Here is a 25,000-nt window from a genome sequence, read left to right as displayed (position 1 = left end):
ATACATGCACCATGGAACAAGTCTGATGTACATAGGAGTGCAGGTGAAGTTGTAGTAGATGACATCAGCAGGCCCTGTGGGAGACAACAGCTTGGGAGGCCATTATGGAATGACTATGTAGGGATGATCAGCTATCAAAAAAATGGCAAGCCATGCAATTGGGAGATGTAACTGTAAGACAGCACTTCTAGTCTGCTGACTAGAGACACAGATGCATACAGTCAACTGCAGTGAGAACAGGACCTCTACCTAAGTGTGCAGACTACAAAAGTGTGCACCATGGAAAAAGTCTGACTTATACAGGAGTGCAGGTAAAGCTACAGTAGATGATATTAGCAGGCCCTGTGGGACACAACAGCTTGGGATGCATGCATAGGTGCATATGGTCATAGTGCCATATGATGCTAATAGTATAATAGCACTAGGCTGATTTGAAGCCTAGCTGTATAATACAAGTACCCTTACTGAGCATATTTGGATGTTTGAATTTAGCACAGCATGGTTGTGAGCACCACCAACTGGCACTGTCCATGAGGGAGCACACAACATTATAAATTACATTTTGTCATATGGTTGATATATGTGTGGAAAAATATGGGCTGTAATGCTTGCGGCTATGTGGCCAACAGATGGACTGAAATCAGACAGCATCATATACACATTTCCATGACACATTGGGCCATACCTCTCAACCTGTTATATCAGGGAATCTGGACAAAGTTATACATACTGGTTTGAAAAAGGACCAAACATAGGCACGTGTTTTACATACTGCTCTTACAAACATATGCAGTTGATAGATTAACTTGTTTTGCATTGATGTGAATTGTCTAAAGGGTAGGAGTTTTGAAATTCAAATGTCAGTCATTGTTTTCTGGCATAAATGGTCAAGTATTTGCCATAAAGCAATCTATTTATGAGGATCAGAGCAAAACTGTGTTGCCAAAATCAGTACATTCTACAAATATCTATATAGTTGAAATGTGTGCATTTGGCAGCAGATTTGTTCTGTAGTTAACTAAGTGTACTCACATCTGAGATACAGCTGTTTGCATGTAGGTAAGCAGTACGCAAATGTGAGCCACATTGCGCATATATGACAGTTACCCCATGCCTGGTTTTCATGTTGGCCAAAAGCATTTATTGAATGTATCCAGTTTCTATGTCTTTTTGTCTGCTTCCTAGGTGGTCCGGTATTAACAATGCCACACTTCATGCAAGCCACATAAGCACAGCCAAACCTGCAGTACTTTATTTGCACTGTGCAGTGAATCATGAAAACAGAAGTGAAAAAAAAAAGAAAATTAGGAAAATAAATGGAAAGGGGGACATACATGAACTGAGCAAAAGCAAGGTATGACATACACACTACAAAATGATACTAAACATCAGATATTTCTACATAGTTCTGGATTTGAGCTCTCACACTACTGCAGATTCAGCAAACAGGATGGATGCCTTAGCCCTCTTTGCCACACAAACAGTTGTGCAAAGATCTGAAGTCATTGTTCACACAAATACATGCAGCAGAATGTACACTGATATGAAATCTTCAGCTGTGACTTGTACTTTTAAACCTCTTTATTATATTTTGACATAGTGCACTTACTGATCACATAACCTGTTAGGATTCTGTTGTCAAATATACAGCTTTGTCTTACTTGTCTGTGTTTCTTGGTACTTCATCAGTTATCTGAGTAGTGCAAGCCATTCAATATCCTTAGCCTTAAAATGTGTCCGGATATTAACTGGAAGTTATATGATATGTATCTGCCAGCAAGTGAAGGCCCGCTGAGATGGCACTAACAGCCATATACTGTTCATTTGTGGGGACCATTGCTGATTTACATTAAGGCACAAGCAAGGCTATACTGCTATACTGCTATTGGGGAGGGAGGCTCATCTACTGTTATGTCACAAACAAGCATAGCCTGTTCTATTGTGGGTAAGCAAAGTTGATTCTGCTATAGCACAAACAAGGATATGATGATCATGTTACTCCCTTTGTTCTACTTCCTGTCTGTTGTTTGATCTTGGGAAGGGCTGTAAAGTCAGAAGATGCAATGTGTATCAGTACTGTCTTACTTCTCTCATTACAGATTTCCCAGTACAAAAGTGTGGTGCAAAAATAAGTTTCAGTTCACTTCTGAGGTAGAACTGTGTGAATCTTTCACCTCTGAGGCCTAGTACTTCCTAATGGACACATATGAGTAAAGAAAAGATTTCTCTGATGTCACATGTTAAAGCACTTTTTACACAAATCTAGACCACTATTTACTTAATTATTGTTCCAACCTACTAAATACGGGGGTATGCCATATCATCATGCAGAAACTACACTCTAGGTGCAGGACTTACCTTAAAAATGCAGCAGTGGACACATTTTGAGTTCAGGGCTGACTCTATCTGATGCAAGGAGTACACAGCCAGTACATGAGGAGGTATACATTGTGTGAGTTGCATGGCATCAATTTTACTATGTGTGCAAGTAGGAGAAAGGTATTAGGCACCTAGGTGATCAGTGAATGCGCTATGCATTGTCTACTAGCCAAAGCAAGGGCATACTGAGTATACCTGTGTCTACCTGCAGGCAGAGCAGCTGGTGGTTCCTCCTCTGAGCCCTACTCTGAATGTGGCTGTGGTGATCTAGGCATTGGTGGGGGGGATCTGTGTCCTTTCTCCCAGCTGATCCTGCTGCAGCTGTTCCTGCAAGATCAGATTGTGTAGCATAGCACATACCGTGAAGACTTCTGCACTTCTCTGGACTATACTGCAGGGCTCCACCAGATGTGTCTAAACACCAGAACCATGGCTTTAACAGCCCAAACACATGCTCTTTGATGCTTCTGGTTTGGGTGTGTGCCTCATTATGGCTTTCTTCCATGGGTAGGTGTGCACTTCTGATGAGTGTCGTCATCCACATTTCCATTGCATAGCAAGTATTCCCCAGTAAATGGCCCTGTGTGATGTCCCTCCTAGCAGACATCTAATACAGCTGTGATGTGTGCCAGATATGGGAGTCATGATAACTGTCAGGGTTGTCAGCACACACATTCAAGATTATTTTTTGGGCATTGTACACTACCTGGCTGTTGATGGAGTGGTATCCCTTGCGGTTAATGTAGATTCTACCCTGCTCACCAGGTGTTGCCTCGATGTGTACATGAGAGCAATCTATGGCACTCAGTACTTTAGGGTAGTGAACTACATGGTAGGATTGTTGGATATTGCTAGCCCTCTCCTCAGAACTATGCGAAAAACATATGTGCTCACTAGCATGTATGAGCGTAACATCCAGGAATTGCTGGAGTATCCTGGATGCTGATGCCTGTAACACACCCGTCATGTCCCCAGTTGGTCTTTGAAAAGTACCTGTAGCTAATATTCTAAGGGCTACACATACCTTAGTTTCCACTGAGATGGGTTCCCCTTGATTGGTTCTGGTTTTGAGTTGAAGGCAGCAGAGCTCACATAGTTCTTGTAAGGTGCCCCTGCACAGCCTGCAGTGCTCTACAATCTCTAGGTCATGTAGAGTCTGATAAGTTACCCTGGGCCTGAACATTCTTCTTATCAGCCTAGGCCTATTGTCATTAGCATCAGCAGCATAGATTTCAGCCTCTAGCACATGCAGATGTAGAATAGCTGCAGCAGCCCCTAACTTTGTGTCAGATAAAATTGTCTTGTCTGTACTCCAGTGGTATTGAAGTATTTAGGAAAACATGAATGGAGGTTACATGGATGCTTTATAGCATGTAGATTAGCTGCACCCTGTTGGATTGGTTCATGAAAATAGCATTCACCTTCTTATACTGTAATTAGCATCTGTTACACATACCTGCTGCTTGCTCATCATTGTGCTAGGTGCAACCCCGCACACCCTCCCCCACGCAGTTTTTCATAAATGAAGCAAACATGGCAAAATTGAAATTACTTTCCTCCATTCAGTATAAAAAGTAAAGCTTACCTACCCTGTACTTGAGCTCAAGACCTTCTACCCTCCAGCCTTACATATACACAGAGTGCTCCAAGATTATTTGCAAAATCTATCATTCAATCATTCCACTATTGTGCAAATGAGGACATTAAAAAACATACAAAAATTATTCAAAATGGACAGAGAATACAAATTTTACAATGGAATTCTAAGGATGACATACAACCTGTGATTTGTGCATAGCTTACGTACACCTTCACCCTCCACAGACTGACCTGTACAACTTGTAAAGTGTAACCTGAAAGCCCCCAATGTCATCACTCACTGTTGACATCCATTGAAAACAAAAACACCATGGAAATGCCTACACGGAGTGAACATCCCTACAGGGTTACTCTTTTTTGGGATTCAGCAATACCAATGAGTTTTTGCCTAATTTGTATCTTCACCATGCTGACAGCCTGGAATCTACACAGTTAGTAGCCGTGTTAGCGGTGAAACTGCATGGGAGCACAAAGTTGTAAACATAAGGGAGCCTATTCCTTTGCCCACATATCTGCTACCTACTACATATGATTACAGTACAACATAATACTCTATTTCAGGATGTTCAAATACTATAGCAGCCTGCATTTCATACAGTTATATTTTCTTTTGGGGATGGGGGAGCAAAGGTACATTTATGTCATGGCCCTTACAAATGTATTTATTTATTTTGCAAATGTGATAGTCTAGCATCCACATAGTGTGACTAGGTCATAATATGTGTGGGGTTACATGCTGAGGTCAGGTCTGTACAAACTTTAAGAGCTTTTACTTGCTCTTGCTTCCATAGATTCCTTTCTGTGGCTGTATCTGGAAAGTTTCCATACACAAGGCCAACGCAAACACAGTTACTTTAGAGGTTGTTGAATTTGTCCACCATGTTTATTTGCTTCATTATCATAACATTCAGCTACATATGCTATAATTTTCTTGCCACAGAAGTTTCAGCATTTGCATGTGAGTGTGCATCGCTGAGCAGAGTTTATTGAATCTAGAACATGTCACGCTCATGTGTGCATCACACCGCAATGCGCACATGGAAAAATTATTGTGTAGGCTTTCATGAATTCCACCTTGAAATATACATATAACAGGAAAATGTGGCATCTGTTTGAAAGGTAAATAAAACAACTTGTGCTACAGAAATACGGAACACTTTTGTAATGACTAGCACAGCCACTAGTAATGAACCTTACTCTCAACCTGCTGTATAAGGTATGTCATTTACCACCCAGCTGATCTCTCTGTTTAGTCCATATCTTTCTTGTATGGTTCATACTGTCATAATAAGTACAGATGTTAGTATATTTGTGAATAATGCTATTCACTTTATCTAATACATGATAGAATGGAAGGAAGTAAATACAAATCAAAAAAGAAACATTTTTTGTCTGAAAAAGAGCTGCTTGTTTTCTTGCCACAGCCTTCAGCTTTTTTTTTTTTGGTCAGGATGAAGATACAAATATGTCTAGTGTCCCTTTGTCAAAATGTTTTCCTTGATTTTTTTTCTTTTTTTAGCAACAAAAACATTTATTAACAACATTTTATTAGCAACAGTGTAGCAAGAAACAAAAATTAATGTCAATAAGTCACCATTCAATAACCAGTAACATGGAACATAAATGCCATTGATCTAAACAGTAGAAAGTTTAATTGTCGACCTTGCTAGTAAGATCAGGAATATTTCTCATTTTGGTTTAAGTAACAAGTTATATAAGCAATTCCCTTCCAAAAACTGTTACACTGTCTATCCATCTACCCAGAACCCTTTTTCACATTTTTGCACATGGGGCTGGGGTGTCACTCAAGCAGTGACAATCATCTAGAGCCAAGGTTCACAAGGCTAGGTGACTAGCCCTGCTGTAGTTGTTCTTCCATATCACACACTTGCATGCACACTCATGGTTAAATTAGAGTGTCCCATTCACCTACTGAATGTCTTTGAAATCTGGAAGGAAACCAGCAGGGAGGACATGCAGACTCTGTACAGAAAGCACCCCAGCTGAGAATCAAACCAGAGAACCCCTTGCTCTGAGGTGACAATATTATCTGCTCACCACTGTGCAGTCCCAAATGTTTGCATGGAAATTTACATTCATAGTAACACATCACATCACTTTTTTTACTTTCTTGAACCAAGATTTATGAACATTTTTGTGGGGAATTAAAGCCCCATATGTTAAAAGTGATACACTTAGATATGGGAACATCATTAACTTTAAAACACCATTTAAAAGAAAAGATGGCCTGGGATGACTAACAATGACTGATTACTGTGGAGTTCCAAGATGTAGTAAGCTCTAAGGGAGGTAATCTTGGCTCTCAGTAATATATAGTAGCTTTTCCATGATGAGTGACATTTAACAACATTAGGGAGACCCAAAAGATACATCATTTTATAGTACCTTTTCTGTATTTTAAACCATTGCCATATTTTCTAGCCTTATTGTAGTGCATATACCTCTCAAATAGGGTTAGTGACAATGAAGAAGTTGCTGGAATTCTGGAAACAAGGCTTTAGTTGAAAACATAATCCTTCCTTTTTCCATGGCAGGATCATCATCGGTACTGTATAGTATGGCAAATATATTGTTTAAGCTAAATGGCTCCTCTGTGAATAGTCTCCTTGATGCAGCTCTTCTCATCCATTCTTAAGGACTATACAAGCTTCTTCTGTTCATGTCTGTGATGTCTTTTCCAATAAATTTTCACTTTGGACATTGGACACCAAAGCACACTTCACCTGGTCTGCAGTTTTCCCATACCGCTTTTCAGTGGTATCTGCTTGGCTGTTAATGATGGGTATAACAGTGGAATTCCATAAAGTATAGTTGAGACCCATGGGAATTAGTCTTTCCTTCTTTCTTTCTGGAAAGATAGTGCTGACTCAAGTGTAACAAATATGAAGTTTCTGTTCTGATAATTAGTTACTAGATCTGCCAAATATTTGGGAGACATTAGGATTCCATTCATATAACACAGTGAATGGATAGAAGTAAAGGTTTTTGACAAGTATGCCTGGACTATAGTCTTGATATAAGCACATCTCCTGACTCATAATAATCAAAGTTTTTCTTCCATTGCCATTCCCAAAATATGTTTTTAGCTGAGATCAATAACTTGAAAATTATTTGCTATGGATAGTCTGGTGCCTGAACTGCATGAAATGCCCCTTTAATAGGTTACTACAGTGGGTATGGGGAAAATTAAGGGTTTCACTAGTTGTTCCACCCAAAAAGCAACCAAATCATCTCTCCTGAATCCAAGAGACAATACCTACAGATGGAGATTGCAGCAGTACTAACCATTATGTAGGGTTTTGACCTTATCCCATAGTATGTCAGTCTGAGTTGCCATTTTAAGTATAGTGGCTTCCTAGTCAGCCATCTTGCATGCCTGTGCAATCAGCATTTCTTCTATGGTCATTATGTTTGCAGAGTAGTCTTCCAGCACCTGAGTCACCCAAACCTTTAGCTAAAAGACAGAAAAAACAACCCAGATTTTCTAGGTCTGCAAGGACTATTGCATGTCCTGTTTATCATTACTATAGGACGTGGTCACCATGGGGAGATTCCAGTTCTATGCGCTGATGTCATGACAAAACAGAGGAATAGTTCTGAATGAGGCTAGACTTACCTTAGTTAGATTCAAAGAATAATGTTTAGATCAGAACTTAAAGAATTGGGGTTTATGTAATTTCAACCTTAAAATGTTAAAGTAACGATCCATATGGAGTTGTTCTCATTGCATACTGGCTATACTTTACCCATACCCTAGCTTCCTTATTGAAATAAAGTTTGTCAACCAGTATATGTAGAAGTTTTGCCATCAGACAAGTCACTGTGGTTTCTAGTGGGGAAAATATAGACAGGATACAGCTGGGGAGTGTAAGTCTGGGAATTCATCCTTCTGATGCCATGGATGTAAACCACTAAGCACAGTTAAATATCTTTCTCCTTATCATGTTCAACATTCAGCTTAACTACCTTTATCCACATGATTGTTGCTGAGAATTGAATTTACCACTGATTACTTTCACTGCAATATGGCTCAAAAGTACTAAATAACAAATATTGTCAGATATTAGGAGATTCACAGAATATCCCAAATTGCACCCATATAGATAAAAAAGAGCTCATCATTTATAAATTCATTCTTCCAAAAGAGTTTACCAAGCTTGATTTACTCTTTGCATCTTCCTGTTAAGTATTAGTTATTTTGTAGACGTTTTTTAAGGTCTCAAGTTTGAATTTGTACTGATTTAACGTACGGAGTTTTTGTTGTTAAATTTTTTTAAGAGACTTAAAATAAGCAGTGCATATAAGATGAACAAATTAATAACATAACAGTGCAACTGTGATACTGAATTATCAGAAACAATGTAAGCCATTTGTAAATAATGTACTTTTGGATCTCTTTGTGAACTCTGATATTCCTCTTGAGAAAGACGACACTAAGTGGCCTTCAAATGCAGCCTTACTGGTGCATGCTAATTTCTGGAAGGGTGATAACTTCCACATGACTGGTGCAAAATAGGCTGATTAATACCTGCTTATTTTTGTATTTATTTATTTTTCTTTTTGAATACGCTGAGAACCCCTGTTAGTCCCTTACATTGAATATCTGAGTGGGTTTGCCAGAATAATGGATGAAAAAATAGCCTTAAATTAGCCAATATTAAAGTAATGTGGAATCAAAATGTTAGCAACAAAATATTTTTCTTCTCCAATTTTCATGCCTTCAGCAGACCAGTAGCTACTTGAAGGCAGCACTTTTTCCTTGGTGTCTGCACAACTATCTACTGTGGCCTTGACCAAACCAATGTCAAGCTGGGCAGAGGAAGTGGAGAAGAGCAGCCTGCAGATATGCTGACCTTAGACAGGAGGATTTTTTATGCCCTAACTGGGCAGTGCTACTGACGTCACACATATCGCCACATGCAATATCAGGTAGCTGAATCCCCATTGCAGTTGCTGTAGTTTTAGTCTGTCTGACTTTTATGGCAGATCCCCATCAGTGGATGTCTGTCTACATAATAGATATGAACCTCTACCTTCCTCCTTCCCTCACTCACTGGATTTGCCAGCACCAGAGTCGCTAGTTGATTTTGGGTTGTCTGGGTCATAATAAGAGTTGCACCCCTTTGTTCCACTGAGCTGGCATTAATGATGGAATATTAAACACTGACCTGACAACTCCTGGTACTCAGTATAGACTGTATACTACAATAATCTACTGTTTCCATGACTTCCACCAGAGAAAATTTAACCACTTCATGTGCCTCATGCACACAGCCTTCCATTATCAGTCCAGGACACATACACCTGCCTTCCTGCGCCAACACCTTAAACACCGAAACCATGTGACATGAGGCCATAGTGATGGGATGACATTATCTCTCTACACCACAGTTCTGGCAGTTCTGTCTGAGACTTGTGTTAAGTGCTTAATCTAGGAGCTATTTATCATGTAATATGGCCTAACAACCTTTATCATCTGATCTTTTAGTGCCTACTTGTTGACTAAGAATATTCTTAAATTTTGCACCCCTGTCATAACAACTCCTCATAGCAGTTTGGAAAGAAAATCATGAGGCATTGAAGTTTTCCAAAGGGTCACTCTAAGTCAGCAAGTTTTCATCAGTTCATGGATATACTCCAAGCAGTCTTCAAAGATGGTGAAGTCAAAAATTTGCACCTGAGTAAATTAGGGGAAAAGTAAAATCTCTTTAACATAACAATAATACTGAATGCTACTCCTTTGAATAGCACATTTTGTTCACACTCCCTTATGCTTCCCATGTTATCAGTTACAATTTTAATGCTATCATGTACATAATGATTGAAAAAGGAGTCACCACATAACCCTGAAGTGCCCTGAATATCAATATTTAAATCTCAGAAGAAATTATACCACAAATGTCCTTATGAGGGTTGTCCTTTTAGTCAAGTGTCAAACCACGTCATACTGTGAAAGGCCATAGAGGTATTTTGATGCTAAGCACTGGGTCCATGATCAATGCTGGCAAATCTAGCAGAGATATCAAAAATGAAAAAATGGAAAATGGTGAGGATATTAAGGCATCGTGAATCATCATCACACTGTTGATTAGAGGACGTCATAAACAGTTACCATTACAGATGACGCACTACCAATCTCAGACAGAGTTATCAGTACTGTGCTGTAGTGGGGTAAAGCCATCTCCATGGTACCACATGACATTGTTTCAGATGTCTAAGGTGCTGACAGGGGTGGACAGCTATATCTGTTCTGAATGGATAATGGAGAGTTTCATGCAAGGGGCACAGGAAGTGGTTACATTTTCTCCGGTGAAGGCCAGGGAAACAATAGATTGTTGTTTCCTATGACATCATCAAAAGGTAATGTATAATCCACAGTAGGACAGACTCTATGCTGTTCCAAGTTATAAACAAGGCTGAGTAAGGTCTAAGAGTTCAAGGAATATCAGTTGTCAACTCACCAGTACTTAGAGCACCTTATCAATAATAGCTGTGCAATCAGAAAAGCTGCATGATCTAAAAGGTAAATGAAGATTATCAAAGCAAAGTGTAACAAAACTGGTACATCTAGAAATCTGCAGTAGGTTAGATATAAATCTGAAAGAACAACCATTATATCAACAGTTTATTTATTTACTTACTTATTGATTGATTGATTGCTGGATAGACTGATTGATTTCTGTTTGTTGAGTAGGTTGAGCCTTCTGAGCTAAAGCCCATTTTCAGAGGGTGTTTGTGGAGAAAAAACTCTAAGTATGAAAAGCATTTCAGAAAAAAAACAGTTACCATTACAGATAACACGCTATCAATACCATAGTTTAACATTATCTACTGCAAATCTTTAGAATAATTTTTGTAGTAGCATACAGTAGGAGTAGCATGCAGGCTTTGGGAAAAGTGTTTAGAATATCTGCCAATTATTATGTGGAGTATAAGTTGTTTGCCTTATTTTACAATGTGTATATCTCATGGACAGAATACACTTGTGTATAATGGAAGAGGGCTAATACATTTTGGACTTAGAGAAATAGATAGTGGCATGAATAAATGTAAAAGCAATAAGTAAAGAAGCATAAGGTAGGACAAGTATAGTAGGGTAGGATTTAAAATAGCTGGAATACCTGTGTTTAGCACATAAAATGCTTAGATATACCACATTTAATATTCTGCATTGTCCAATGGCTGCAGCTTAGTGGGGGAGTATTCTATCCTGGCAACATTATCCACAGTAAACTGTAAAATTTTCTCACATGTACAGGATAGGAAAGCTTTCTGGACCACAGCACTTTCTAGACTGTATAGCCTGTAAATTGTGTAAAAAAAGTATGGCTGGATGGCTAGATGCAGCTGAGAATGCTCTGGACAGCAACATTCCCTTCTTCTGCAAAACTCTTGAATAATGTACTGCATAATGAACATCCAATTTAAGCTTGTTTTCAATCAAGCATGACCTCCTCTACGTGCTTTCAAGCCATTATTAATCTCTACAGTGATCATGCTCAATGCATCACTTGGATGAAATGAATGACATGGGTCATACACAAACCAGTGTGACCAGCTGCAGTGCTCTCATTACATGTGTTATAAATTCCCTCCCACAAGAATGTATAGCCTCTCAGCACTATCTTTCAAAAGGACCTGATTTATTAATGGTATCATGTTACAGCCTGAGATATCTCACAAGTTCCACTAATGTATCAGTTCTTTATGAGGTAAGATATAAACTAGGATGTACCTTAGAAACAAAGAAGCAGGCATCATACAGGCAAACTCTAACTTATACATGGAAACATGAGTATGAATTACATAAGCAAGTGATGCATGTAGGCACTTTGAAACCAGAAACCGCATCAGTCATTAGACCATTATGTTTCAGTGAAGAAAAATTAACAACATTACCTGGGTATTGTCTGATATCAAATATGTGTTCTACAAAATATTGTGGTCGGTAATGGTCATAGCAGAAATTATCCCCATGGCTTTGTATAACAGTATAATCACCATTGTATTTTCTGCCAGAAATTAAATACACATGACAAACACGAGGTTTGCACACACACACACACACACACACACACACACACACACACACACACACACACACACACACACACACACACTCACTCACACACACGCACGCACACACACACACACACACACACACACACACACACACACACACACACACACACACACACACACACACACACACACACACACACACTGGAACTCTTGATTAGTACAATATTTCTCAGGCAGAAGCAAAAAACTTGACTACAGCTGTAATCAGGTTCATCAACATCAACTTATTTTAGGTTTATAGGTAAGTATTAGATTAGCTGACCTTGTGGGCCATTTTAAGCCTAGAAAATGTCCCTTTTTGAGCTAGAAATAACCTATCACATTTAATTATAGATTGGTCTTACTCATCCCCTGGTATATAATTATATATTACCCCTAATGAGAATAACTGGTATCATACCACACATAACCTGATGGGATCCATGCATGGTACAAAACATTTAGAAATTGCCTATGTTCCTTAGTAACACAGTTATCAATAATCATCCCTCCAATTACACAACTGATATCAAAGACTGAAAGAATACTGATTTCATGACCTTTAATTATACTATGACTTAGGAATGGGGTCCATTCCAGTCATGTTATTAGACACCCAAAAGACTTGGAGAAATTAATCCTGACATAAATTGAACATTATCCCTTCAGTAAATAATTTTTGGAGACATATCTGTTACTAGTAAGTCCCTGAAAGTAACATGAATGAGCAAAGCAAGTATTTCTGCAGAGTTAAGTTTAAGCTGATTGTCAACCATTCAGAAGTGGAGGCATTCCAAATCCTCTTATGGCTGGTTATGAACTGATGCAAAAGCCTGAGAAAATAAGAAGTACACTTGTGTGTTATGGGTGTAACAATGGTAGCACGAGTATTTCAAATGTATCACCTCTCTTAAAAGAAGTGTATAGATAGCATGCAAAAAAACTGACCTAAAAAAAGCCATATGAGACACCCACCATGATAAATTGAGAAGGACTTATTCCAGAGATGACTCTCTGAGTGTGCCTAGACAGGTAGGAGAAAAAGTAAATTTCACAGTCCCACTCCATGGTGAGATAGAATGGCCTATTGTATCAGATGCTGATGGGAAGTCAGGAAGTATTGACATACAATAACAATGGACGAATGGCACCAATTACATGATAAAAGGAGATCCTTAAAATTCCAATGAGACACATATCACAAGTGTACTTAACATGAAACATATGCTACTTTATCGTGAACCTTACTTTCAAATGAAAGTTTCTAGGCAGGCATGTAACTATCCAGGCCATTATTACAAAGACTCACTTTTCTGAGGACAGATGTATTCAATGACTACTGAAAAGATGTTTGAAATATCACAGCCTTGATATAGGTAAAGAAATTCTGGGAAAGGATTGGACCTACTATCTTCAGATAAGTAAGAATAAGTTTGTTAAGACAAGGATCCAGTCCATGAGTAGTGTTATGAATTGTGGAAATGATGGAGATAAAGTAATCAAAACAAACTGGGAATAGAAAATGCACACCAATATGAAGATACAAATTACACAGGAATACTGAGACAGCCATAGTTAGCACTTGGTAAGAGCTCTGATATGATCATACAAAGCATTGCCTCAGCAAGACCCCACCTGGTGTCCTGCAGAGCCCTACAGCAGCAGAGAAAAAGGAGAGACTTTGCATTGATATGCGACTGCTGGTTTGATTTTTTAATCTTATTTCCACCTAAACACTCTGTTATTGGTATTTCTGAAACTTTTAAAGCATTTAAATCTGTTTACTGCACCTTTTTTGTGACTGCACTTTTTAAAATTGTTTGCAAGTGTATATTTAGCTGTTTTACTGTATTTGGCTCCACGCTCAAGTGCAATAGCTGTTTTCTGTTTAAAAAGTACTGTTTTAACTGCATTTGCTCTATTTCTGCTTAAAAAAACAAAAACAAAAATACTTTCTCTACTCTAGTTTCCCGCCTTTCTATACCTAGTTGTATCCGGATTTCAAATTTTGCTGACTTCTGGGTAGTGTTTTAGTTTCTGTGTTACCCATACCTTACTAAGGTGGAAGGAAGTTTCTTTGTTCATCAGTGAGAGTGGTGAACCTTGGGCTGCCTATCTGTCTCTGGAGGAGTGGTTTCTACTCAGAAATTGTAGTTTTATTGGCCAATTTGGGCTAATTCTATCTCTTTTGATCTTTCTGCTATAAAAAACGTAATTTCTCATTTTTTGCGCTAGTATCACCTCAGCAAGAACCCACCTGGTGTCCTGCAGAGCCCTACAGCAGCAGAGAGAAAGAAGAGAGACTATGCACTGATTTGCAACTGCTGGTTCGATTTTTAATCTTATTTCCACCTAAACACTCTGTTTTTCGTGTTTCTGAAACTTTTAAAGCATTTAAATCTGTTTACTGCACATTTTTGTGACTGCACTTTTTAAAATCATTTGCAAGTGTATATTTAGCTGTTTTACTGTATTTGGCTGCACACTCAAGTGTGATAGCCATTTTCTGTTTAAAAAGTACTGTTTTAACTGTATTTGCTCTATTTCTGCTTAAAAAACAAAAAAACCCACAAAAATACTTTCTCTGCTCTAGTTTCCCGCCTTTCTATACCTAGTTTATGTGTTACCCATACCTTACTAAGTTGGAAGGAAGATTCTTTGTTCATCAGTGAGAGTGGTGAACCTTGGACTGCCTATCTGTCTCTGGAGGAGTGGTTTCTACTCGGAAAGTGTAGTTTTATTTGCCAGTTTGGGCTAATATTATCTCTTTTGATCTTCCTGCTATAAAAAACATAATTGCACAGTTTTTGCACTAGTATCACCTCAGCAAGATCCCACCTTGTGTCCTACAGAGCCCTACAGCAGTAGAGAGAAAAAGGAGAGAGTCTGCACTGATTTGCGGCTGCTGGTTTGATTTTTAATCTTATTTCCACCTAAACACTCTGTTGTTAGTGTTTCTGAAACTTTTAAAGCATTTAAATCTGTTTACTGCACCTTTTTGTGACTGCACTTTTTAAAATCATTTGCAAGTGTATATTTAGCTGTTTTGCTGTATTTGGCTACACACTCAAGTGTGATAGCTGTTTTCTGTTTAAAAAGTACTGTTTTAACTGTATTTGCTCTATTTCTGCTTAATAAAAAAAAAAAAATCCCAAAAAATACTTTCTCTAATCTAGTTTCCTGCCTTTCTATATGTAGTTGTATCCGGATTTCAGATTTTGCTGATTTCTGGGTAGTGTTTTAGTTTCTGTGTCACCCATACCTTACTAAGTTGGAAGGAAGTTTCTTTGTTCATCAGTGAGAGTGATGAACCCTGGGCTGCCTATCTGTCTCTGGAGGAGTGGTTTCTACTCAGAAATTGTAGTTTTATTGGCCAGTTTGGGCTAATTCTATCTCTTTTGATCTTCCTGCTATAAAAACCATAATAGCGTGGTTCTGCGCACTGGGCAGTGCTGGTTAGCTAGGGTTAAACCATTCCCGGAGCCATAAAGTCTGCACTTCAATTTTTCCCTTGAAACTAGCCTTCTCTTGTTCTAAGCATTCAATTCAGCTGTAGTTTACCCTGCACTTGATCTGTACCGATAATAAACTCCTGCACTCAAGCACTCAAACAAGCACTCAAATCAGCACTTTCTGACTAGCACTTGCTACAAAAAAGTGACAGAAGCACTAACAAACTACAGTTCTCAATCCACACCAGTTGTTTGTAGGGAACAGTCTAATTATTCTCCCCCCACCAGGTAAACAAGAATAAGTTCCTCAACCCATTCAGGCATGTCCAAGAGCAAGCTCTCAGTGTATTCTCCTGTTCACTTGATGAATCTGGGCATCCTGAGACAATGTCACAACTGCCTCATGTACACAGGTAACCCTCTCCTCCTACCACACAACACCAAAATCTGCGAGAGATGCACTTATACAGCCAAACTTGAGGCAACGCTCTCTCCAGCCACGACTGAAATTGACAGTCATGAGGAGGAGATACCAACCTGCAACACCCCACTTACTGCACATAGACCCACTACACAAGCAACTGCAAATCTCACACATAGATACACAATGTCATATTCGGAGGCTCTAAATAAAAATCTGTGGAAACAACAGAGACCTCCAAAGCAGACACCCAAGCAACTTACACTCACAAACACATCGCAATCAACGCATAACCTCCAAAACCAGTGTGCCGCACAACCGCAGCCCTTAAGGCAAAACACCATACCTAACACACTTGTAATAGGTAACTCCATAATCAGGCACACTGATGTTCCACTCATCAGGCTGGACAAAGAGAAGATCACTGTCAGTTACTTGTCTGGTGCCAGAATCCACCACATTACCCAGTCACTCAGGTCACTCCACAACAAATACAAATATGACTCTGTCATTGTCCATGTTGGCGTGAATGACCTGAGATGTACCTCCCTGGATTACATGAAAAGGGTCATAGAAGAGCTCTCTGATTATGTAACCAAGGTAGGGATGACCCTAGCCCTAAGTAGCATCTTACCCTCACCAAGAATGATACCTCAGTACAAGGATAAAATGATAAATTTCAACAATTGGCTAAGTTTCTGGTGTCATTCAAAGGGGTTTCAGTATCTCTCTGCCTGGGATGACATGCTCGGCAAGCCTTGATGCTTCTCCAGAGATGGCTTGCACCTGTCACCCCTGGCATTCAGGATACTGGCAAAGGCTCTTGCCACCCCACTGTGTGTTTTTTAGGCAAGGCTCAAAAGACAAACCCATCACCGTAACAAGTACTAGTGACAAAAAACTGTGGGTTATGCTGCTCAACGCTAGGAATTTAAACCTCAAAATGCACCATCTCGAGGCACTCCTCAAAATGGAGAACATTGATATTCTGTGCAGTAACGGAGACCTGGTCCAAGGCTCAAGAGAGCACTCCAGCAATTCCAGACTACAACTCATACCACACATTTCGGCCACAAAACCTGGACCGAAATACAAAGGGAAGAGGTGTATCCATATTCATCAATAGCCACACCTCCAGACTTTTTGCAAAGTATGATGCCTCGGAGATCATCCAAGTGCAACTGACAAATGGCAAAACTGCAATCCAGACAGTAGCTTGCTATAGATCACCATCCCTGCCCCAAGACACCCACTCCTCATTCCTCGAGGTACTGGAAAACATGAGGGTCCAACCAAACACCCTAATACTAGGTGATTTCAATTACCCAAATATCAACTGGGAAAATTACAGAAGCACTAATATCTTTGCTGAGCACATCCTGGAATATATTAACTCAAATGCCCTGTACCAGCTTATAAACACCCCCACAAGGGGAAACAAGATACTGGGCTTGGTCATCACCAACATGGAGGACAAGTGTTCCACACCTGAGGTAAATTCCTCATTGGTCAGATCAGACCATAAACTCATCACCTTAGATATCCACTTACTGTCCTCACCCACCCCCCCAAGGAAACAATGGTGAAAAACTTCTCCAAAGCGAACTTTATGCTACTCAAGACGGAGGTAGCAAACTTCATTACTCCCACGCAGAATGTCAATATGATTGAATCTGCTGTATCCTACACAAAAGCACTCTGCAAGCACTTACATGAGTGCATGGACTGTGCTATCCCAAACAAGACTGAGACCCACTCCTCCAAAAAGAGGAAACCAATCTGGTGGACCCCAGCCATAAATAAGTTCTATAATAGAAGGAAGAAATTATTAAAAAAAAGAGTAAAAACCCAGGAATGAAGGTGCTCCCTGACCGACCTTAGCAAAAATCTAAGAACCCTTATAAAATCCTCTAAGGCGAGCTTTGAAAGAAAAATTGCAATAGACAGCAAAGACAATCACAAAGCACTTTTTAGCTATGTCAAGAACCTAAATAACAACTCTCAGATCTGTTCTGAGCTACAGCATAATGGTCCTAAATTCACGGAACAAACTGATATCGCCAACATATTGGCAGATAGGTTCAGTACAAATTTTACCCCACCCTTACCCCCTAAAGGGCCCATATCCATACCAAAAGACTGTACTGCCCATAAAATCACAGACACCCAGGTGAAAACAGCACTCTCCAAAGCAAAAAAACATAGCAAACATGGGTCCAGACTGTGTGTTACATGAACTCCAAAACAAATTAATCCCTCACCTTAATACCATGTTCAACCACAGCCTCACCAAAGGCTATGTGCCCACTGAGTGGTGTATGGCAACAGTTATCCCACTTCACAAGGGAGGTGCCACCACTGACCCCGGGAACTACTGCCCCATCAGCCTAACAAGTCTCGTCTGCAAGGCCATGAAGTGCATCATCATGGAACTCATAAACAACGACATTGGGAATCTACAAACCCTAGATCCTACCTAGTTTGGGTTCATAAAGGGAATGTCATGTCTCCTAAACCTGGTTGACTTCTTCGAGGTGGTTACTAAAGCTATAGATGAGGGAAAGGTGATCCACACAGCATACCTTGACCTTGCAAAGGCCTTCGATACCATCCCCCCATTCAGGAATTATAGACAAATTCACCAACCTAAATATAAACCCCTACATTACAAGATGGTTTGCTAACTGGCTCAAGGATAGAACCCATTCAGTGAGAATAGGAAACACTAGATCCATCTCCAAACCTGTGACAAGTGGAGTACTACAGGCCTCAGTCTTGAGAACCCTCCTGTTTGGTATCTACTTCTCTGAGGTACAAGCAAACACGGATGGACTATGGCTAACAAAGTTGGCAGACGACTGCAAACTGGGTGCTATAATTGAGACTCCTACTGACGTAGACACCCTCCAAAAGGGTCTCACTGATACAGATACGTGGTGCCAAAATCATGGCCTCAAACTAAATGCCAAAAAGTGCATTGTCATCCCTTTTGGGAAAAAACAAGTACCCATGAATTACAACATAGGTGGCAGCCCACTTAACACAGAGAGTGTGATAAGAGACCTAGGGACTCAGGTGGATAGCAACTGCTTCTTTGACAATCATATCACTAAAGTGGTTAGAAAACCCTTCTACATGGCCCACCTTATCACAAAGGGATTTGCATCTAGGAAAAAGGAAGTTATTGTCCCCCTCTACTCATCACTCATTAGACCCTTATTGAATACAATGCCCCATTCGGGATGTACCTTACAAGACATCTGCAACAACTGGAGAGGCCTCAGAAATACCTCACAAAGAGGATAATGGACTTTAAACAGATGCCCTATGCCATGAGGCTAAAAAAACTCAAACTGTACTCGGTCGCATACCAGCTACTCAGAGGTGATCTCTGCCTGACATACAAGGCTATGTCAAACCCAGAATTGCTAGAAATTCTCCACCTAAGTAAAACCCAATCCACCAGAGCTACATGCTCAAGGGACCTAAACTTGACCTAAACAATAAACAGGACTTGTTGGAGGGACAGATTCATGTCCCAGAGATTGCTCTGGAATAAGGTCCCCATACAGGTGAGGCAGAGCTCCTCATTAGTGCTCTTCAAAAAGAATCTTGATGAGTGGATGGAAACAGGATATTCAGCCCAGAAATCACTTCTGTGGCCCCGCTCGACAGAGGCGCAGGTAACTAAACCATGTGGGAGGTGAAAGCCATAACATGTTGGCTAGGCTTAATCATGCCTTAGGGCCAATAGCCTAACCTACCTATGAACCTATATAAGGTTTTGCTGATTTTATATTATTGTTTTTTTCAGATGTTTGCTTTAATTTGTTTATAAGCAATTTATTGGTGTAGGTCAACAACTGGTGTAAGCATGTAAATGTTTTGACTGATACTAACCAAACAGATAAAATGTAACATCTTTTGAATTGCTATCATTCAAAATCATGTCTGAACAGGAATGTTGTATAACAAAAGCTCATTTTAATATATGTTTGCTTAAGTTTGAAGCATTATCAGCTGCATGGCAATGTTAAAACTAGTTATGCATGCTCTTAACAAGAAAATGGTGTGCTCACCTTTAACAGTTAAAATGGGTAAACCATGTTATATTCTCATCATGAAGAATAACTCCATCCATGCTTATGAAACACACTGGACTCTAATCACAACAATGTAAACAGTTGTTGTCATCCACCATGTTTACTACGCAAATAGGGAAAGGAAAAGAAATAGACTGACAAGCCTTAAGTCTCTCTCAAACACACACAGACACACAGACACACACACACACACACACACACACACACACACACACACACACACACACACACACACACACACACACACACAGAAAACCATGCACACAAACATCTGAACACACATGCATGCGTGCACTAACACACACACAGACACCCATGCACACACAAAAAATACATACCACATGTATATCTGGGAAACAAATTAGAGTCACCATTTGCCTACCACATGTCTTAGATGGAAATAAACCAGAGTATGCAGAGAAAATTTGCATGAGCACTAGAAGTAGGCACAGACTCTGCAGAGAAGGCATCCCAGCAGAGGATCAAACTTTATAACCTCTTGCTGTGAGGTGACACTGTGAAGAATACTATTGTTTTAGGTAATGGTAACAAAATACTGCCCTTTATGATCAAGGAGATTTTCATATTTCTCTGATAAACGTCTGTAGAAGTTATAAGTAAAATGGCATGAATACTTTAATAATGTTTTCAGCTTAAACAATGAATATTCAGAATACTAAATATTTAAAATGTTTATGAGTTAATGTAATACTCAAGTATATTCATGGAGGGATTACGCTAAAACAGTTTGGCATTATGGATGTGTTGGATAGTGAAACATTCTTGAAATAATGCAATTAGAATATTTTTTTAAGAATGAATAATGCATGCTGAAAATGTAATAAATGTTAGAAGTGTCATGTAAATAGCTATGAAAGTATAATTTAGCATTCTGGACATGATCAAAAAATAAATATTTTGATTCACTAAAATTTGAATGAGTGTTTTAAATAAATATACATGACAAAGGTATTTTAAAAATGCATTTCATTTTATATATGATGAAATCTTACATTACTCACATCTATAGATATTTGGTTATAAGAATGCACTGGATTGTTTATGTAAGTCCAGCTGTTACATATTATTAGGTTTGGCATAGGTGGATACCCATGGTGCTTCTGTGAATAAATGATTTACCCATGAAGTCTTATTAGATTTTGTGGAAAATTAATAGTATTGGTGCGATTCAGGAAGGGTAGGGTCAAATGTATTTAACAAATGTTGATTGTAAGGAAGTAAGGTAAGCTATCCTTAGTAGTGAAGTTTGATTTCAAATGAATTAGATAATTTGAGAGGGAATGATCCTATTTTAAAGCTGAATGTTTATTTCATAACTGCTAGTTTAGTATGCTTTGGTTAATATTTGTTTACAGAGTCATTGTTTCTTCATTGATAAAGCTAAGCTAGTAATTTATGCATTTATACAATGCACTGGAGATCAAGACTGTCACAATCTTATTTGTTTGCCCTGTTTCAAAAGGTGTCCTTCTCTATTAGTATGGAAGAGCTAAATTGGTATGATATCCAGGTGTGAGTGAAATCATACAATGTCATGTGTAATAGTGCAGCAAGTTAATGGATTTATACAGTAGCAGCTCATTCCCATTCAAAAACAACCAAGCTGATTGGATAGCCCAACCAGCGTGCCCGTTGTAAATTGAGCATATATCAGAAGAAAAAAGTTTGGCCGCTGAAGTATCATTGAACAGTCAGACTTTCTATTGGCAATATGCTTAGAAGTCAGAGCAAAATATAAGAAAAAACAGAAACATACCTGATTTTCCCTGTATTTCTGTACTGTCCCTCCTAAAATCTTGACAAACTCTTGAACCTCCCAAATGTATGGATTTTCGCCGAATGTACAGACTTTTGCCTTGAAGTTTTGGTCTGTTTCTCATAAAAAATATTTTTTTTTCTGGTAAGCCACTGGGAATTAAAGTCATTACATAATGATAGACATTTCATGTTTGGGCTTCATGCCCTTTCAAAAATGCATGCTGAGACAAAACTTATTAGAGGAACTTTCTAAGTTTATAAAAACAATATTTAAAGTCTGTCCCTACTTTTATACCTTGGTCCCCCCATTCCCCCCATTATGCTTTGTCCAGGTTTGTTGCATTTTGCAAAAAAAAAAAAAAAAAAAAAAAAAAAAAAAAAAGAAAAACTGCAATGGAAAGTCTCTTTTTGCCATTGGTTCTCTTGCACTATATTTATGTACTTTGCATGCATGTGATATAAGTCCCATAGTCATGAGCAGTTCTTCAGGAAACAAGGAAGAATGCGGAGGAACTCTACAGTGCCATTACACAAAGATATTACTTAAAAAAAAGATAAGCAATTTATCCCTTAAATAATGTCATTGTATAATAGCAATAACCCATGACTGGGTGTGAGTGTCGCAGGATTATCCCATGGTTGGATTTGTTTAATCACATGGCTTTCACCCTCGTTTCAAACTACGTCAGCCATGGGTTAATCCTGTGATACCCTCATCCGCTCATGGCTTATTGCTAAATGGTACTTGGGCAGTTGTTACCTGCTAATGCTAGTGGCTGTGGCTGGGGCTGAAAATAATTTATTTATTTATTTATTTTTTGTGATTTCTAAATAACTAACACCGTACAACTTTCTCAATATTAGAGTGTCTGAGAGTTATTAATTTTGGCTCTCAGCTAGGATGACAGTTGCTTTGCCATTATTTATTTTATTAATTTTCTTTTATTGATTCTTTAGAAGAGAAAAACACATTAGAATACGGAATGGATACCTCTGTATAAATTTGTTTAGCTCTTTTCGCCAACCAAACATATATAATCTCACTGAATAAATTCTGATAAAAATCATGAGCTGTCAGTCATCCAATCAATAAACTATTAAAACTGTTTGCATACTATTATTCATCAACCAAAATTAAAATGCATACAATGAAGTCAGTATTTCTGTAGTCACAGAATCTTCTCAGTCAAACCAATGTAAGTGAAGAATAAAAAAGGTTTTGTATCAGTATGCCCATTACTACACAGTATGTCTACTGTGAAAAAGGATAGCAAAGGGCCTATTTTTCTGCATTGTCTAACATGTTAAAGTATATGACCAAATGTTGACATATAGAAACCAAAGCTTAAATAATAATTCTACTAAAATTAGAAAACAGTTTTCATGTATCATAAGGTATTTTTAACAAAAGGAATATCCATAAAAGGCATCAGAACAGCAGTAAGGAATGAGCAAAAGACATATTAAGTACTAAAATGAGTGTTTCATTTACAGCAACAACTCCATTTTTTATTGCACTTTTTATGCTAATACAGTCATTGAACCAAGGTGGTGACTTGTGTTAAGTACATATTTCCAAAAAGCTCACTCCAACATGCTACAAGCTTTCTTCCTCTATATAGGGTAGTCTGACCCATTCAACCACAAAAAATGCAAGTCTTTTAAATGATTCACAATTGACGGTGTTTCTGAGCAGTGTATTCCTTTCTGCAGATCTGTTGCAATACTTTAGTTGATGATTGCTCTGTATAGAAGCTATTGCAGCTTGTGCATCTGGCAATATAACACCAAAGGAGCTGCAGTCAAAGTGTTCTTTAAGGACAAAAACATTATACTTGTTCCGAGATTCATTAAAGGGCCTAGTAAGAGCCATGTAACTTGTGCTAAAACATTTTTCTCATATGACACGCCTATTTGTAATCAGAGACATGTTCGCTATGACAAGATAAGAGCGCATTACTGGCTAAATCACATGTCTCTGAATCTCATTTCCTATCATGATGTGTAGATCATTGCTGACCTGCGCATTGTGGTAATAAACTGCTGCTAATGTGGTGGTGCCATCACCCCCAGTCACTCTACACACACACACACACACACACACACACACGCACACACGCACACATGCACACACGCACACACACACACACACGCACACACGCACACACACACACACACACACACACACACACACACACACACACACACACACACACACACACAATCTCAGATCTTCATACAGCTGTTGAAGCCAGTGTGGCACTTACATGTCAGACTGACCAACAGAATTTTGTAAATATTAAAATAATGTTTTTAATCTTGTGTGAGTCTACAGTAAATGTAATCCAATTTAAAACAATTGCTTTCATTCATTATGACCAGTTTTAACATTAAATGTTTATGTAATATTGTTTAGCATTTCATTAGTCTTTATTCAATAATGTCCTTATCTGTTTTCTAAATTCATTGTTATCATTTAATTTCAAGATCAGTTAACTAGCCTTGTACTACTGTTCTAGTAAAAAAAGGTGCTACAATGTCTTAGACAAGAAAATCTAATAAGCTGACTTCTCTATGCTTAGAAGTCAGAGCAAAATATAAGAAAAAACAGAAACATACCTGATTTTCCCTGTATTTCTGTACTGTCCCTCCTAAAATCTTGACAAACTCTTGAACCTCCCAAATGTATGGATTTTCGCCGAATGTACAGACTTTTGCCTTGAAGTTTTGGTCTGTTTCTCATAAAAAATATTTTTTTTTCTGGTAAGCCACTGGGAATTAAAGTCATTACATAATGATAGACATTTCATGTTTGGGCTTCATGCCCTTTCAAAAATGCATGCTGAGACAAAACTTATTAGAGGAACTTTCTAAGTTTATAAAAACAATATTTAAAGTCTGTCCCTACTTTTATACCTTGGTCCCCCCATTCCCCCCATTATGCTTTGTCCAGGTTTGTTGCATTTTGCAAAAAAAAAAAAAAAAAAAAAAAAAAGAAAAAAGAAAAACTGCAATGGAAAGTCTCTTTTTGCCATTGGTTCTCTTGCACTATATTTATGTACTTTGCATGCATGTGATATAAGTCCCATAGTCATGAGCAGTTCTTCAGGAAACAAGGAAGAATGCGGAGGAACTCTACAGTGCCATTACACAAAGATATTACTTAAAAAAAAGATAAGCAATTT

Source organism: Protopterus annectens, chromosome 2.part2 (assembly GCF_019279795.1).
Source record: "Protopterus annectens isolate FY-2018-M chromosome 2.part2, PAN1.0, whole genome shotgun sequence".
NCBI lineage: Eukaryota > Metazoa > Chordata > Ceratodontiformes > Protopteridae > Protopterus > Protopterus annectens.
This window is presented reverse-complemented; position numbering follows the sequence as displayed.